Consider the following 6,999-nt stretch of genomic DNA (forward strand, 5'->3'; position numbering starts at 1 on the left):
GGTTGGATGGTTTTAGATCAAGTCCAGCTTGACTCTTTCTAGTCATGTGACTGAGGTAAAGAGTATGCTCAGCAATAGAGATTTACCTTCAAACTCTGTGATGCAACCAAGGACACAGACAATGGCCTATATCATTATCGGAGTCTATAGGACTCTCCTGACTAACCACTTAAAATGAGATAGCTTGGAACTTGTTCTGGGGTTTAAGTTATCACCCCAAGTGTTCATTTAAACTATAAATGCATCTATATAGATACTTATATGTACTATATGTACGTTTGGGTAATTTTAAAATATAATTCACTGTGGCTTTTGAAAATATCCATCATGTAATCTTTTCCTCTCTTATCACTCTCCTTCTGTCTTGTCATCTCTTCTCTCTCCCCAATTAATGGCTTAGCCCTTCCTCATAGCACCTGTATCCCACTGTTACTCTCTTTAGATCTTCCTTCCCCCACACCATGGCCTCGTTTTTTTTCTTGACTTCTGTGATTTCTCCTTGCTGCCTGTCACATCTGAAGACTTGGAGCTAGAAACCATGACTCAGAGAGGCAACATTCAGAGTTTCTCTCTCTCTGAGTCTGGCTTCCCTCAATATAATTTATTGAATATGTGCTCCAAGCCATGCTTAATGAGAAGAATATTGTGTGCCTTCTAGCTTATGACAAATATTATTTAAAAGCCTATTATACAGATGAGAAAATGAAGGTGAAAGAAGCATATTTGTTTGCCTAGAGGAAAAAATGGTTGAGTTTTAAGAAAGTTTTGGCACACCTTTGTTAGATTTTAAAAATGTAATATCTTTTTAAGTCACTTTATATACTCGTTCTTAAGTACAGCAGTTATTTTAAAAATCAATAGGTTTAACTTTGAAAAATTACATCCTTAAAATACAGTCTTTTATTTATAATTCCCTTTTCTCAGATCACTGTATAGCCTACATCTCTTCAACCTTCAAGAATTTATTCTAATTCTATGTCGCCAGCAGAGTCTTCCTTGAATCTCTCCTTCAACTTCAATCCCCACTGTTGCTTGATCCTTCTCCCTTAAGCTGATCTAATATTTTTCACAGTACCCATCCCCTTTTCACTTGCCTTATAATTTACTTATGTTCACCATGGGTCATTCGGTTCTAGAGTGTGAGGTTTGTCTTGTCAAGCACCCTTCACTAGTCTACTCACTAATGTGAAAGAATTAGAATCATGCCTAGGGTATGGTGGACATTCAGAGCCAACCAGCTGATAGAGGAACACATTCAAAATTTTGGGTGCTGCGACAGTATTGGAGGACAGAGACAGAGAAGACTAGGTCCTGGAAAATTTCCTTCTCAGTAGGTGTGTACCCTAATTTTCAGTAGTTAGTCCAGATAAGTCAGGAGTTGTTTTCTTCCTTTTGAAGCCAATACCATTTTGTTTCCTTTACTCCCTTAATGCATCAAATGTTTCTCTCTATGTGGGTTTACTTTATTCTGCAATCCTCTATAGAAGACTTGCTGCTCTTCCAGAGGATCTGGCTCTGGATTCCACCTAAGGCACCATCTCATAACCCTATGACACCAGCATCGCCTGTAGCAGAGCTTCTAGGTTGTGCCTCAGCATGGCATAGGGTGGCTTTTTCTCATAATTGAAGGCCATCACCACGTTCATGCACTCCTGCAGGGTCTCTGAGGCCCTGTTTGAGCAGCCACACAGTCCCACATGGGGCTCAGAGCTGCCCATATACTTTCACTTTTGCCTAGTTAGTCTTTGGTGTTGGGAAGGCAGTTTATTCATGGCAGGGACCCATAAAGCCACTTAAGTATACAGTAGCCCAAGATCTGGAGATTGCTGTGATGGGAGGGTCCATATCCCTTGTGCATGTCCATGCTAATAAACTCCAAGTCTCTCCTCAAGTGGACCTCTGCTGCCTTCTTTGTAGGCCACATGTTTGCCACCTGTGCATTTGAAGTAGTTGAAGTCACATTCCACTAAGGTCACTGGCTCATAACCTCTGGACTCACAAAGACATTCTCAGCTGTCAGATTCTTGCGAATATACTTGCTTTCATGGGGAAACTCCAAAGTCTAGAAGCCTATAGGCCTCCTGCAACACACATCTCTCTGGTACCACATACTTTGAGTTGTCCTGTAGGGCTGACTAAAGATACCTCCCCAGGCTAGGGAACACCAGTAACCTGTACTTGTCCTGTATCAGCTGATGCCAAAGCTGATACAGATGGGGCTGGGCAGCATCAGGACCAGGCACTGATTCTTCTACCTGTTCATGTACACAGGCTTGGCTGTTCTCTGAAAGAAGTTCTGCTCATTGAAAAGTTGCCCGTCCTCGGAGTCTAGTTTGAGTGAGAATCTCTGCTCTGGGTCCTTGATTCACAAAGGGCAACAGAAGTGGGCTAGCTTCATAGAGAATGCCTTGGTCATCCCAGGTCTTCAGGGCCTCCAGTGTCTAGTGCTTTCCATTCTGGTCTGTCAGCTCTGTCCCTAAAAACCAAACCTGGACTGAGGTGATCACCCGGCTCCACTTCAGTGTCTGAGGGTTCAGACTGGTGGAAAGTGGGCCGCCTTTGGGGGTCAGGGGTCTGCTCCAGGTTCCTGTGGCTCTCTCAGGAGAACTCAAGGTCATCATACTCAGAACTGTCACAGTCAGAGTGGAAGGAGGTCGGGAGAGAAATGTCAGTGTGTCACCATTTCACTTTCTTAGGAGGGGTTTCAGAACTGGAGCTCCCTCCTGGAGCATGAAAGGATGGCACAAGAAGCATACTGCCAATCTGGGTGCCTCCAACCTCCTCTACAGGAAGGGCCTTGCAACAGTAAGAGTAGAACTTGAATGATACTTTGACAGTTTTGCCACAGACTGGACAGAAGGAGATCATGCTCTGTGGACTCAGGGTCTGGTCCTTGGATTACTGGGTTAGACACCCCATATTAAGCACAGCCTTTTCAGTTGCCAGTAGAAACTTCCAGGGGTGGTAACTTTTTAGTATATGTGCTGCCGAAGAGAGCACAGGGGTGGTAACTTTTTAAAAGAATTGTTTAGGGTTGGGGATTTGGCTCAGTGGTAGAGTGCTTGCCTAGGAAGCTCAAGGTCCTGGGTTCAATCCCCAGCCCCGAAAAAAAGAAAAAAAAAGAAAAAAAAGAAAAGAATTGTTTAACTTATTTACCTGCATGCTTGTGTTTCAGTGTATCTGTGTGCACACATGATTTCAGGTCCCCACTGAAGCCAACAGAGGGCATCAGATCCACTATATTTAGTTACAAGTGGTTATAAGTCACCTGATGTGGGTGCTGGGAATCAAAGCCAGGTCCTCTGGAAGAGCGGTGAGTGCTCTTAACTACTAAGTCACTGGAAAGATTCCAACTCCCTCCATACTATCTATTAAAATATAAAGCGATAAGACTTGAAAAGAAAAAATAACCTCCTTTTCAGTGAAAATTGTGTATCAGGGAGACTTTTTGGGTCTTTTGTCTCTGTTTTGTCAAGACTTCATTTACTGTGTGGTCACTAGTGTGGTTTACAGCCACACTTACTGGGGCCATCATTACTCTTTAAGCACATCTTCATGTTTATGACTGGTGTTTATTCATGGGACATTTGTCTGTCTGCTGCTCCTTTCTACATTAAAGTTGGTGTTAGTGACTTAAAGTACTTCAGTTCTTTAATGTTGTGGTCCATTGCGAACAAAGTAAGTAATCTATAAAAATAAAATTGGGCTGTGCACTAACTTATAAATGAATTTTAAGTGTGTGTAGGAGGGTATTTTGATTGTTAACCATCCCAGTGTAGATAGACCCATTCCCTTGGCTGGATCCTGATTTGAATAGAGTAGAGAAAAGTACCAGTAAGTGAACAGGTGACATAGGCTATTAGTTTCTCTTTGCTCTTGACTTCTGTGTGCCACAAAAAGCTACTCATATTCCTGCTTTAATTCCCTATCCATGATGCAATGTGACCTGAAATTACAAATAAGCCCCTTCTCTCTAAAGTTGCCTTAGGACATGGCGTTTTATCACAGAAACAGAATTTAAAGTAGGACAGGAGGATGAAAGCAGGGCAGAAGCTGAAGAGAAAGTGCATCAAGAGGGCATTCGAAGAGCAAGTAGGAAGTTAGTATAAAGTCTCACTTTGTGTTCACTGCCATTCAGAAATATCGAAGGCAAGATAAGTGAGAAGTGTTATTAGCAAAGCAGAGTTGTGCATGTTCTGAACCTCCTCTCCCTCTCCCTCTCCCTCTCCCTCTCCCTCTCCCTCTCCCTCTCCCTCTCCCTCTCCCTCTCCCTCTCCCTCTCCCTCTCCCTCTCCCTCTCCCTCCCCCTTTCCCTCCCCCTCCCCCTCCCCCTCTCCCTCTCCTCCTCTCTCTATTAATATATCCCTACTAATACATGCAAGCTCACATATTCATGTTCAAGAAAAAAGCAATAAAATACACATACAATAACAATATTGCATATTTGAGCATTATATTTATATTTTAAAACTTTTAGTAATGAGAGTATATACTGTCAGAGAAACTAGTTGTCAAACACTGTAAAGTTACTTTAAAGATAAAGTTATTCAGTGATGTATTTTTTCTGTAGTAATTATATGAGATCATATTAATACATTTCTGTTTTAGTTATATCTTATTCTGTATATTTTGTTTCCATTTTTCTTACATTTACTAATGTTGTTTGTGTACATTGTTTATGTGTTCTTTGACTATCATCTTTATTAACATTTTCATTAAAATATAAAGACAGTGTTTCTCCCCATTCCCTTTTCTTCCTCAACTCCTTCCACAACCTCACCCTGTTCTCTCACAAACTCCTGGCCTCCTTCTGCCCAATGGTTACTCTTATGCACACATACATGTATGTGTAAACATAGAAACACAACTGCTATGTCTATTCAATGTTGCATTTACACCATGTCAGAGCTGATATAACCAATTAAGGTTCTCCCCTCTGGAGAATACCACTGCTGCTTCCCTCAGTATCCTTTAGTTGCCTGTGCTTCTTTCTCTAGTGGTGGGACTTGAGTTTTGCCCCTTCCATATTTGCATGTCTATTAGTATTATGTTCAGGTCCTGATTTGGGAAGCATATTGTTTAGGCATTATAGGTGAAACTCAATGTTGTCTGAGCCTTAGATGTAGGAGTTGTACTGTAGATGTGTTGGGGTTGGGCACTCCATGGTTAATTGTTCTCCACATTTTGACCTTATGTGTTTTCCTGTAACCATCTCAGTCTGTTGGAAGGAGAAGCCTACTTGGTTAGAGTTGGGATCTGCAGTTCTCCATCAGTACCAGGGTATGCATGTAGAATGTAACTAGGAATTATGCTGGTTTAATAAACTGGAAACAGTAGGCTGGTCCTTGCTGTGATTCATAGGCACCCAATCTAGTTAAAATTATTGGTTCTAGACGGATGATCAAAATGTGAATGCTTCACTCCTTCTTTAAATGAGGAAAAAGAATACCCTTGGCAGGGAAGGGAGAGGCAAAGATTAAAACAGAGACTGAAGGAACACCCATTCAGAGCCTGCCCCACATGTGGCCCATACATATACAGCCACCCAATTAGACAAGATGGATGAAGCAAAGAAGTGCAGACCGACAGGAGCCGGATGTAGATCTCTCCTGAGAGACACAGCCAGAATACAGCAAATACAGAGGCGAATGCCAGCAGCAAACCACTGAACTGAGAATAGGTCCCCTATTGAAGGAATCAGAGAAAGAACTGGAAGAGCTTGAAGGGGCTCGAGACCCCAAAAGTACAACAATGCCAAGCAATCAGAGCTTCCAGGGACTAAGCCACTACCTAAAGTCTATACATGGACTGACCCTGGACTCTGACCTCATAGGTAGCAATGAATATCCTAGTAAGAGCACCAGTGGAAGGGGAAGCCCTGGGTCCTGCTAAGACTGAACCCCCAGTGAACTAGTCTATGGGGGGAGGGCGGCAATGGGGGGAGGGTTGGGAGGGGAACACCCATAAGGAAGGGGAGGGGGGAGGGGGATGTTTGCCCGGAAACCGGGAAAGGGAATAACACTCAAAATGTATATAAGAAATACTCAAGTTAATTAAAAAAAAAAAGAAAAGAAAAAGAGTGCTAAAAAAAAATTATTGGTTCTACTCTTCCCTTAGTAGCTCACATATCTTCTGGATCTATGAAAGGCAGTCCTTCGAGAGGATACTTTCAGGTCAGATGCAGTTAAAATCCGTTGAGTCCGTGTTTGAAATGTGTGGTGTATTCAGCAATAAATATTAACTTTCTAGCTCTGAGTGTCAACCAAGGGTAAGGACTGTAGCCTATATTGTTTTGGGAATCTCTTAGATTCCCAGACCGACAGCTTGAAAGGATGTTTCTCATGCTCAGACATGGTTTCATTAGCTATTCTGTGTTTTTTCAATGTAAATGTTATAACTTTCTTTCAATTATGTATGAATACATATAAAGTCTGTGTAATTATTGGTAAATAAAAATGATATTATTCCTATGGCTGTTTCAAATATCTTTTGTGTTATTATCCCTTCTGTTTTCCTCTCCTTTTTTGACTTCCCTCCCACTTGCTTAGTTAAAGCTCCTCCCATTCTCCTACTTCATCCTTCCTGTTCTTTGAATCCTATTGTTCCTCTCTCTATATCTAACCCTCCCCATGGGATCCTTTTACTTTCTTGATTTCAGCTTATGTATTCCCATCTGAAAATCTGAAGCTAGAAATTATTGATGAAAGAGAACATGTATTATCTTTCTGGGTCTGAGTTACCTCATTTAATATAATATTTTCTGGTACTATCCCCTTAACTGAAAGTTTCACTTTTCCTAATAGCTGAATAATATTGACTTTTTCCCTATGTAGCCCAGGCTTGCCTTGACTTCAGCATGTTGTCTAGGCTGGCATTTAATCCTCAGTCCTCCTGTTCTGGTCTCCAAGACCTGGAGTAACAGGTAAAGGCCACTGCACATGATAGCATTTGTCTTTAAAACAATACATTCTGTAAGTGACTTATAAAACTTTCATAATG

At 41.6% G+C, this 6,999-nt stretch overlaps 1 pseudogene; it reads right to left on the reverse strand.

Moving 5' to 3' along the window:
* Positions 1-1,547: 1,547 nt before the first annotated feature.
* Positions 1,548-2,886, reverse strand: Vrk3-ps1 (VRK serine/threonine kinase 3, pseudogene 1; annotated as a pseudogene).
* Positions 2,887-6,999: the final 4,113 nt, after the last annotated feature.

The sequence above is a fragment of the Rattus norvegicus genome, chromosome 6 (genome assembly GCF_036323735.1).
Source record: "Rattus norvegicus strain BN/NHsdMcwi chromosome 6, GRCr8, whole genome shotgun sequence".
Lineage (NCBI taxonomy): Eukaryota > Metazoa > Chordata > Mammalia > Rodentia > Muridae > Rattus > Rattus norvegicus.